Genomic DNA, 10816 nt, shown 5'->3' with positions numbered 1-10816 from the left:
AAATCCACGCAAAGAGAAATGAGCCTCGGCTCCTGAAAAGTCAATGAAACGGGGCTTTGTGGGAAACGGATCTTCCACGTTGAAGATGAAACGCACCATCTCCCAGAATTACCCAGGCTTTGGGCAGGAGACCGGGTGGGCAGGCCGCCCAGAGAAGTCCAGGAAGGAGGGAGCAGCTTTCAGAGCCATCGAAGGCCCCTCCACCGGGCAGGCAGCTGCTGGTGCAGGAGCTCAGGGGCCGCCTGCTCTGGGTTTTCGGTTAAACCTGCTCTGACAACAGTTTCCAGATGTGAACAGTCCTGGGTGTGAATGCTGAGGATGCCGAATGAATGGGGCGGGGTGCAGCTCCCAATGGCACCCTGGAGGGAAAGGAGGCATGCCTCTCCCTCCTTCCCCGCTGCAACCCCAACTCGGTAGTGGGGGGCACTATCCCAACAGACAGGCCACACCTGGGAAGGTGGAGCCACGGCCCAGCAGGGCAGGGAGCATTTGCCCGCCCTGGGCTGCTTATCCCCGTGATGGGAGCATACAAACGGGCTTTGTCCCAGCCACTGTGACTTTGCACCCTGACCCAGGGAGCAATCTGGCGAGCAATCGCAGCACGTGTCCTGTGAGCTCAGGGAAGATGCTGGATTCTGTGTGGAGCGGGCGACACTAAAAACACCCGGATGAGACCTTGGTGACCAGAGTCTTGACCAATGGCAGAGGGGGCCATGTCAATCCTGGCCAAGGACACAGATCCCTGCTCCTGGGGCCACAGTCCGTCTAGAGCAGCAGGAGTGCCAGCAGGGTAGAGGGTGAGAGTCACAGGGGCACGTGGGCAGGGTCTCATCAGGTGTCCTGGGCAGGCTCAACTCGGAGAAATGTCCTTTCGGGGCGAGAGCTCAGTGGGCTCCATCTTGCAGGGACACAAATAAGCCCTGAGATTGAGGTTTGAGGAGCAGGTGGCTCCTTGGGGCCCTGGCCCCTGGCATCTGCCCTGGGCCAGACTTGGCACCCCCTCCATCAGTGGGCTCTGTCCCAGGCCTGAGGACCTGCAGGGCCTGCAGACATCCTTCCCCAGGCAGCACTCCCGTCCCCCCTCATTTTTAGGTCCACTCTGTCACCCTGACCTCACGCCGCCCAGCAGATGCGTGCCCAGCAGGCAGGCCTCAGCCAGCCAGTGCCCTGACTCTGGGCTCAGGCAGTGTGGCCAGCTACCTGCTGTCCCCAGATGGAGACTGACGTTCTTAGAGTAGTTTGGGTCCAAGCAAGAACAAAGACCCAGGAACACCTGATACTCAGCCCCCAGATGACCAAAATGGCCCTGGAAATGTCTTATTATCAGCTTACCCCAAAGCATCTTTTGTCCCTTAAAAATGTACTTTTCAACGTGTTCTGGAGAAGAATTGGCCTGGTTCCTGAAATCCCACTCTAATTGTGTATAATTTTTATAAATATAGTAATTAGGACTCCCTTTGCCTCACAGTTTAAATGGAATCAAATTATTATGGGAACAGGAGAACGAGGAGGAGTGAACCCTGGAGTCTCTGAATTCATTGCCCCTCCCTCTCCACAGGGACGCTAACTGCTGGGACCTCAAAGACAAACCATGGTCCCCTCGGTGGCCGCAGGGAAAACAGAGGTCCTGCCTGGCCCTCGACACCTCGTAAATCCAGAGTCAGAGACCAGAAGTCGCGAGATGGTGGCGGCCTGCGGTGCATTTCCCACCTGGATTCTGATTAGTCTATTTTAAAGTTAAGAAGTTCACACATGTCCTGGATTTTCAGCCTCTCTTGACATCTCGGACAAAGCCACCCCAGGCCTGCTCTCCTGGCTGACCGTGACAGGCACCATCCCGTGACGGCTGCACCCTCGACTCTGGGCATGCACCGCGGGCTTCGCCACAGCCTCCTGTCGCCTCTCTGACGGTGCCGTTATAATGCCGCTAGACCCTGTAAGGAGCGCCACCATTGCCTGTGTGGGATTAAGGGCCAGATGCTTCCGGAAACGTGGGGTGACCATGAAGGTCTGAGGCTGTGGCAAGCACGTGCGTCCCCAGGACTCCAGACTGGGCGCCTGCTCTTCATGCCTCGCCGGGTCCGGGTGGCCTGGGAATGCCTTGTCCTGCCGATCGCATGGGGGACCCCAATTCATCACCACTTCCTCAGCCCAGGTGACTTTGTCGAGCCCCACTAGAGGAGCAGGGCACATCCGCTCCTCCTGACCCCGGCCAGCCTCGAGCCTTGTTTGGGCCAGTGGGACTGGGACAGAAGTGACATACGCAGAGGCTGGCACGGCTGGCCTTCTGTGGCTGCCATGAGACACGTGCCTCCAGGAAGCTGCTGGTCCAAAAAGCACCCGGCTGGGAGCCCCCTGTGGTCAGGCCACCTGCAGACACGGGACCAGGACGAAACTGTCCTTCTTAGAAGCCACTGAACTGAGGTGGGTGGGGTCACACAGTAATGTCGTGGCAACAGATGACTGAGACATCGCTACTGCGGAATCTCAAGACACCCATTAAGTTGGTGGCCTAGAGCTTCGAGACCCCAACATAACGCCGGGTGCAGTGACACGTCTGTAATCCCAGCAGCTCAGGAGGCCGAGGCAGGAGGATCACAAGTTCAAAGCCAGCCTCAGCAAAAGCAAAGGTGCTAAGCAACTTAGCGAGACCCTGTTTCTAAATAAAATATAAAATAGGGCTGGGATGTGGCTCAGTGGTCCTGAGTTCAATGCCAGTTTAAAAAAAAAAGAACCCAACATAGAGACTTCTCTTTCTTTTTGAAAACTTACAATGTTGCAGGCTCATGAAATCAAAGTGACAGCATTTCCTCCCCAGGAGGTTTGAGGCAAAACAAGTTAATTCGAAGCCTTCTGTGCCGGTCAGTGCCTGGTGACCCCTGCTGGCCTCACCTTCGAGCACTGATTTGGAACAATATCCACAGAGTCCCAATCCATTAGCTTCTTACTCAGGAATTCAGGATGCCATCGGGGCTGGGGGACAAAGGCATCCAGGGGTTGGCACCTTCATGTTTTCAAGTGTGATAGGAACATGCTAATATGATGGCCGCGCTCCAGCCGGCCTGCGGCTCCACCTGCACTATTCCCACGCAGGGAGAACCTGTGGGGCCCGAGGGGCAGTGAGCGCTCGTTACAGACGCAACCATGTGCCAAAGGCCTCCACTGAGGCAGGGGACTTCAAACACGGCTGGGGGAGGATCCTGGGCCTCCAGATGTCAGGGTTGGTCAGGGCCAGGCCTGCCCCCGTCTCCAGGAGGCCCACATCCTCTCTCCAGGAGTCCTGGCCCAGTCCCCAGGCTTCAGGCTGGGCCTCAACTCCAATGTCCACTTTCTAAGCCTGGACTCACAAATCCACGTCCATTTTGGACATTCCCCCTTGGACCTCTCCAGGCCTCTCCAGTTCAGCACGTGCAAGCAGCTGTGTGTCCACGTGAGCGTCAGCACCGGCGGGTCTCTGTCCTGTCTGACCTTCCTCCTGTCTTCCCCAGACCAACAATGGGACCACCCACTGGCTCCAGGTAGAAGCCTCAAGGTCCTTGGCACCCCTTCCCTCCCCTCCCGTCCCCACATCTGTCAAGCCCTCGGGGGCTACGTCCAGAATCCACCCACTTTTCTGAGTCTCTGTGGTCCCCTCCTACTTCAGGACATCACTCCATGTCACCCTGATGACCACACTGCCCTCTCAATGGCCCCCCACGTCTGCTCCCGTCCCACGCCTGTCTGTTCCCCACCTATGGCCTGAAGAGCCCCAGAGCTCCGGAAAACTCATGGCTAACACAGTAAGGTCACTCTGTTGGTGACCGGGGGGACGGGAAGCCTAGGTAGCCTCCAAGGAGCAGGACACCCAAGAAAGAATTGTCCCAAATCCCACGCAATTTCCAAATGTCCACCGGACACTCACAAAGGAGAAAAAATCTATTTAAAATAAAGTCCTAGAACTTAACACTAGTTTATATATTTAAAAAGCGTCTCTTGCAAGACTTCTGACACATCCCGGATTTTCCCGAGGTGCAAGTACCATGTACCCATATGAGAAGGGAAGGCTCTACGGCTTGTCTTGGGCTTTTAAGAATTGTTTGCCATTTTGGAAAACCACATTGTCTACAGAAATGCCGACATGTCACCTGAGTGGTCAGTCCTGTTAATCTGGATCATTCTGCATCGGTGGGTATCGGGCTGTTTTTCTAGTGCTAAACATTAGAGCTGGCGTTAATCTTTTTTCTTTTTTACCTTCTGACAGAGGTATTCTGGGAACTTATCTAATGATATGTACACAGGTTTGTTGTTAGAAAATAATTTCATCTTGTTTCTCTCACTCATTTGGCCCTGGAGAGCACACGGTCTCTCATACTTGAGCCTGTGCCTGCAGAGAGGTTGTGTCATCTGTTAATTCTATTTCCTGAGGGCAAGTTTACAGAGGGGAGCTTGGAGTCGGCTGCGGTGAGAAACCATTAATTTAGAGGGAAAACAGCAGCAGAAACGAGTTCCAGGGGGAGGTGGGCCGTCTGGTTGTGGGGTGGAAATCACCACCGTGGAAAAGGAGCGCAGCCGGTGGCCGGAGCAGCAACCCACAGACAGGGAGTGGGCGCTACCGGAACGCCTTCTTGACAGCAAAATGATTTTTGTTCAAAAAAACTGAGAAGAAACCCTCCCTTCAAAGCCAGCAGACCTGGTGTTCACCTGCATTTTCAAAGGAGAGTGAAGCTCCCGGTGGCCTCTGTGGGATGTCGGTGCCTCCGAGACGCGGCCTCCAGGTCTGCAGGGGCTCAGAAGAGAATCCAAGGAGAGACCCTGGCTTTTCGCCTGTGATGGGGCATCAGAATGACCTGCGTGTGTGACCTCCATGGGGACGGGGCCCGAGTCTGAGGCTCAGGGAGAATGTGCCCAGTGAAGCCGGTTCAGAGGCTTAAATGTTCCCGAGATATTAAAAAGCAAGTTGTTTTGTCTCATTAAAAATACACTGAAGCGGCTGGGCTGGGGCTCAGTGCAGAGCACTTGCCTGGCGTGTGGGAGGCCCTGGGGTCGATCCTCAGCCCCACATAGAAATAAAGAAAATAAAGGTCCATCAGCAACTGGAAAAAAATATTTTTAAAAATACACCGAAAACAGAAATATCTCCACTTTCTTTCTCTTATCCAAGGCTGCCGTAGGGATCAGGCTGCTGAGGTTGGGGACGCACTGACTCCCATCTTACCCACCACAGGCAAATCAGCACAGAGGTGCCCTGAGCCAGGGGCACAGGACAGTTAGGCCACTGAGGGAAAAGCGAGGAAGTCACTGCATGTGCTTTCAAAGCCACCCAGCACGATTTGGCCTCCGGTGGCCTGGTGCTCTGGGACAGCTGTTTTTGAAGAGTGAGCCCCCGACCATCCGCTGGGCACTTGTTAGTGATGCCGACCTGTGGGAGAAGGGTCTGCAGAAGGGTCCGATGTCCGTCCGTGTCACCAGCCTTCCAGGTGACTCTGGGAAGTGGAGAGCCGGGGGTCAGGAAATGCAGCTTTCTTAACTGTGTGTCTTGATTGAAGTCAAGGTTCTAGAAAGTCAAAATACAGAGCACTTGTGAGTCACTTTTATCTGAAGCAAAACACATGCTTTCTGCCCACAAGAAGCCATGACCTAAGAGGGGGTTTTGTTCTGCAGGACTCGAACCAGGGGCCCACCAGACTTTGCAACTAACTCTGATGTTCTCCACGGACTGCCCGCTTCACTCTAGAGCCCCCCGCTCGGAGCTGCTCCGTCCATCAGCTCCTCCTGAGTCACGATGAACTGGACACCATCACTACGTATCTATCTAGAGATCGTATCTTGCACTTTTTGACAATTGAACTTTGATCGGAGGGGCCTTCAGAAGCACCTTTCTTCTCTGTGTCATCTGGAACCTTGTCCTGACATCTTCCAGGTCTGGGGACAACGGCATTAACGCTTGTGAACACCCTCTAAGACCTCCACCCCCCTCAACATGCTGTCGTCCTTAGAGCCTCCGAGGACCTAAGTTGACCATTGCCCTCCACTTTGAAGTAGAGGAAACTGAGGCACAGAGGAGCTGGCGGTGTCACTTGTCATACATCTAGTACCCGGTGAAGTCCAGATTGGCTCCAGCTCTGGGTCCTCCCACCCGGCCACTCCATCCACCCTGTGGGGAGGGTCAGTGTCTCGCAGGGAAGGTGCTGCCTGCACCTGGGTTGGGACACAGCTGGGCTCGGCTGGGCTCACAAGGCGGCATGATGAGGCTCCCTGTCCCCTCCTTCCAAATGCCAGGTACTGTCACACCATAAACAACAACTTCCCTCAGGACTGAGACCAGCTATTTTATAAGCTACTTCAAGCTCCTGTAGAAATGGTGTCCTGGGCTGCTTCTCCAAAGGGTTTTTTGCATTTTAAGGAAATCAAGGAACAACGGCTATTGATGGGATTGTCCACTCTATCAAGGTGAATCGGTGAATCCGGCTGCCCTTGACATAGTAGCTGCAGGGCCTGAAGACCCCCAGAAGGCCAAGCCCTGACAGGCTGTGCCACTCAGGTTTCCATCACTTAGCCAAAATGAATTTTATCAGATTCCAAGGAGAAAAGTTGATTTTGGCGCACAGTTTTGTAGGTTTCAGTCCAGGGACGCTTGGCCTAGCCGCTTGGCCCCTTAGGAAAGGGAGTAGGTCTTGGCAGAAGCGCAAGGTCTTACCGCACCAGGCCAGGTAAGGTACGAGGGGAGGAAGCCGGGTCCCAGGACTCCCTGCAGAGCACACCCCCAGAGACCCACCCCACTTCCTCCCACTGGTCCCACCTCTTAAAGGTCCCGCCCTCTCCCAGCAGCACCATCAGCTGGCACCAACGAGTCTTCAGAGGACGTTTAGGATCCAAGCCGCACATGAGGAAGGTGACGGTGCGCCTTCTTCCTCAGCACGCCTCAGGAACATGAATAAGTCATAAAACACAAACCACACATCTTCACTTACAAAGATTAAAAATTCCAGAGAAGTTCAACCAGGTGAACTTTCTCTCTATTTTGCTCTGAGGGACGCTTACCACCTTCTTCGACAGCTGCTGGTGACCAGGACCGACCGTGTCCCATACCGAATTTGTCTTCAAGAGCACTGAGGACTGATATGAAATAGTTCCCCAAGCCCCAACCCCAAGGCAGTCTGATTCTGTAGGTCTGAGCGGGAGTCCAGGAACCTGTCGTGGTACAAGGTCCTCGTGGGTGTAGCAGCGGAGACCGTCAACCTAACAGGCCGTGGGGTGGGTGTGGGGGTCCGGCACCAAGTGTGAGAACGCAGAATGCATTGGAGGCCAAACGAGGATGGTCAGTGGGGAGACAGACAAGCCCTAGCTACTGGGACAAGTGCCTCTGGCTGGAATTGAGGGCCCAGGTTTTTATGAATTAATACAAAGAAAAGGCGAGGGAGGAAGCAAGCTGGTGGTCCCCACTGCATCAGGCTCTAGGGACAGCACAGCGTGTCCAGGGGCTGCCGGCCACTTGCACCTTCCAGCTAAGACTTCCAGGAAGAGGGCTCCCATGGCTTGGCGTGTCATCTGTGTGGTATCAGGGAGTCTGCAGAAACCATCCAGCCCTGGTCAGAGTGACCCCGGTGACCACGGCCTCATGCTTCATGTTTCCCCTGAGCCAAAGAACCTGGTGCTTGAGACCTCACAAGGGGTGTGCGAGCCTCACTCTTGGGACAGGAACATGTTGTGATTTCATTTCCCCGACATTAAAATCCTTCCTTGGAACCCTCCTGTGACCGGCGGGCTGTACATTGGCACATCATATCAGCAACTGTTGACAGCATCTACCAACGCCGGCTGGTGTCAAGGACCCTGTGCCCCCAGAGCTCCATCTGTCGGGAGATGCACATCAGCGACACCTACCTACGTTCACCGACATACGTACAATCCTGTTCACGGCAGCCCTGTGCGTAACAGCACACGCCTAGAAACGACCTAAATGGCCTCCTGCTGTGGAGTGGACAAGAGAAACGGAGTGTACCTTACACAGAATAGCACACACACCACCGTCACCACGGGCCACGCCCGGAGGAGTCAAGGAAATAATGGCGACTAGAGGAAACCAGATATGCAGGGAGACTCAGGCAACTCCATTATACGAAACTCGAGAAGAGGAAGAAGGAATCCATGCAACAGAAATCAGAAACCTGTCCCTGGGGAGGCAGCGTCCACCAGCAAGGGACTCGGGAGAACTTGCTGGGCTCTAAAATGTTCCCCGTCTTGACCTGCACAGGTGTATACCCAGGTAAGCATATCCACACTTACGCACTAAAAACAGTAAGTTCCACAGGTGATTCTGGTATCCCACCAAGAATGGGAAAAGAAACCTTTTTTGCCCACACCAAAAAAAAAAATTTAAAAAGCTCGAATATTGCTAATTAGGAACTAAAGCTTCCAGCAGCTCAACCGCTTTGTTCTGAAACTGTAATATGCAAAAATTAAGCTTTGTAAATGGATGAATTAGCTGGCAATTATTTGCTTTGCAGCTACGTTCGCCATGGGACTTCTTTCAATGGCAGGTTCCCTTAGGTGCACTTAAAAAATGAGATCTGAATCGCCTAAGACTATTTATTCACAAATGTTAACAAATGTGAACAGATGCGCACAGTAAGCCTTGCTCGCCGGTGTGTAGGCGTGGGGGGGGTGGGCAGAGGGGGGGCGTTCAGCCTGAACACTCCAGACAGAAGCCGGAGCTCCTTGGAGCTACAAGAAACTGCCATCTTCCAACTGCTCTGTGCATTGGGCAGGGGGGGGGGCCTCGGAGAATGTAGGAAAGGGGCCACGGAAACCCCAGCTATCTCTGCACTGTCTTGCAAGGAGGGTTGGAGACGGCAAAAGAACACAGGTGGGAGGCTTCTGCGTGCACTGGAACCCCGGCAGGCAAGCTCCTGCCAGAGCAGACGCTGCGCAGGGCCTGAGGTGCTGGACTTCCTCTGGGCTTCCAGGGGAGCAACGGCTGCTGGCGTGGGCTGTGCACTTGAAGCAGGAAAGACAGAAGGAGATCATTTGCATGGGTGAGCTGGCAGACGGGCTAAATGCACATGAGCATCCTCACTTACAGATAAGGAAACCGAGGCCGAGAGCAGCAAAGTCCCTTGGCCAGCAGGTGGGATGGGACTCTGGCCTGTCCGGCCCTCATTGTGGCTGCCAGCACCCAGGGGGTCAGCCTTTCCTCTCCACTCTGTCACCCAGCTCCATCCGCTGCTCCCACTCGGGCCTCAGAAGGCAGCCAGCTACTCCCACCCAGGCAGCCCCACTCGGTCTCCAGTGACGTCCAGTTAGAATCAGAAGGTCATTCTTGGTGACCGAATGGAGACGAGTACCTGAGTGTCCTTCCCTCCCCTCCCAGCTGCCCTCTCAGCCCTGCTGAGGCTAAAACTCCAAGGAAACGCAGGTCACTAATGAGAGCTGGCCTGGGGCAGTCTTCCCTGTCTCCTGCTGGATCCTGGACGGCTTCCCTCCCTCACTACCGCCCAGCGGAGATTATGAATGTGCTTCTCCTCCATCCCCTATGCCTCGAGGGCACAGATACGAGCCACATACAAGGTGAGCTCCCCCCAGGAGTTGATCTCTGAAGTAGGGAATAGATGAGTGATTCCTGGGCCTGGGGGGGTCTGGTGGAGGGTCTGGTGGGGGTCAGGGTGCAGCTGGGAGGGAGGGATGACTTCTAACGTTCGGTGGCACCGTGGGCTCGTGTGCTGGCCACGTTCATTGCTTATTGCAGAAGAGTGAGAGCAGAGGGCTTTGAATGTTCCCAACACATAGAAATGATGAATGTCTGCAGCGGCAGGCCCGTGCCCTGATCTGATCATTGTACGTTGTGTTTGCTTTTAGTCACTGTGACAAATACCAGAGAGAACAATCTAAAGAAGGAAAGCTTTATTTTGGCTCAGGGTTTCCGAGGTCTCTGTCTGTGGTCAGCTGGCTACACCAGCCTGGGTCCCAGGTCAGGCAGAGCAACATGACACAAGGGCGTGGCGGAGGAAATCGGCTGACCTCCTAGAGCCGGGAAGGCTGGGGTGGGAGGAGGACGGGGAAGAAGAAGCCTGGGACAGGACAGCTCCGAAGGGCACACCCCAGTGGCCTGCCTGCTCCAACCTCGCTCCACCTGCCTAGGTTCCCCGCCCCAGTACACCATCCAACATTTTATTTTTATTATTTTTAATATTTCTTTATTTTTTTAGGTGGAGATGGACACAACACAATGCCTTTATTTTTCTGTGGTGCTGAGAACCAAACCCGGGTCCCGCCCAAGCTAGGCGAGTGCTCTACCGCTGAGCCACAATCCCAGCCCCCATCCAACATTTTAATCCATCAAATACATCAGTCCATTGGGGAGGTCAGAGTCCCCGAGACCCAATCGCCTCTCAAAATGGTCACCTCTGGCCATCACTGCATTCGGGAACCAAGTCCTCAACACACGAGCTTAGGGGGACATTGCAGCTCCGACCAAGACACACACGTGTACACACGTTAAACGTCACCCTGTGCCCAAGGACATGTGCGATGACCCTATATCAACTAAAATAGAGATGTATTTTAGAGATTATGCCTAACAAAATAAGTAAAATAAAATATCAGGTCCTGGGTGCCTAGGGCTCCCCACGGTAGAGAGTGGGAAACAGAGGGATCAGACATCCACAGTACAGCAGCACCCAAGCCCTGGTGGCGGCCACCACGCCTTCCCACTCAGAAATCTCCACCCAGGTGCGCGGCTAGGGTTGTCACCGTCTGAGCCTCGCCAGGCTGCGCTGGGGACTCTTGCCTTGCGGTGGCTCTGTGGACGGACACCCCTGCATGTGCACTGGCTGCTTTA

At 54.4% G+C, this 10816-nt stretch overlaps 1 protein-coding gene across 1 annotated transcript in view; it reads right to left on the bottom strand.

Moving 5' to 3' along the window:
* Nucleotides 1-8959: 8959 nt before the first annotated feature.
* Nucleotides 8960-10816, bottom strand: part of BCAS4 (breast carcinoma amplified sequence 4) — a 271892-nt gene continuing 270035 nt past the window's right edge. Inside the window, exon 6 of the transcript XR_014021532.1 lies at nt 8960-8969. The gene's annotated coding sequence lies outside the window, so the exon portion shown is untranslated. The remainder of the gene's footprint in view (nt 8970-10816) is intronic.

Source organism: Spermophilus citellus, assembly GCF_964194105.1.
Source record: "Spermophilus citellus genome assembly, chromosome: 4".
NCBI classification, from domain to species: domain Eukaryota; kingdom Metazoa; phylum Chordata; class Mammalia; order Rodentia; family Sciuridae; genus Spermophilus; species Spermophilus citellus.
Note: the sequence above shows the minus strand (reverse complement) of the source record. Positions and strands in the feature narration are given on the sequence as shown.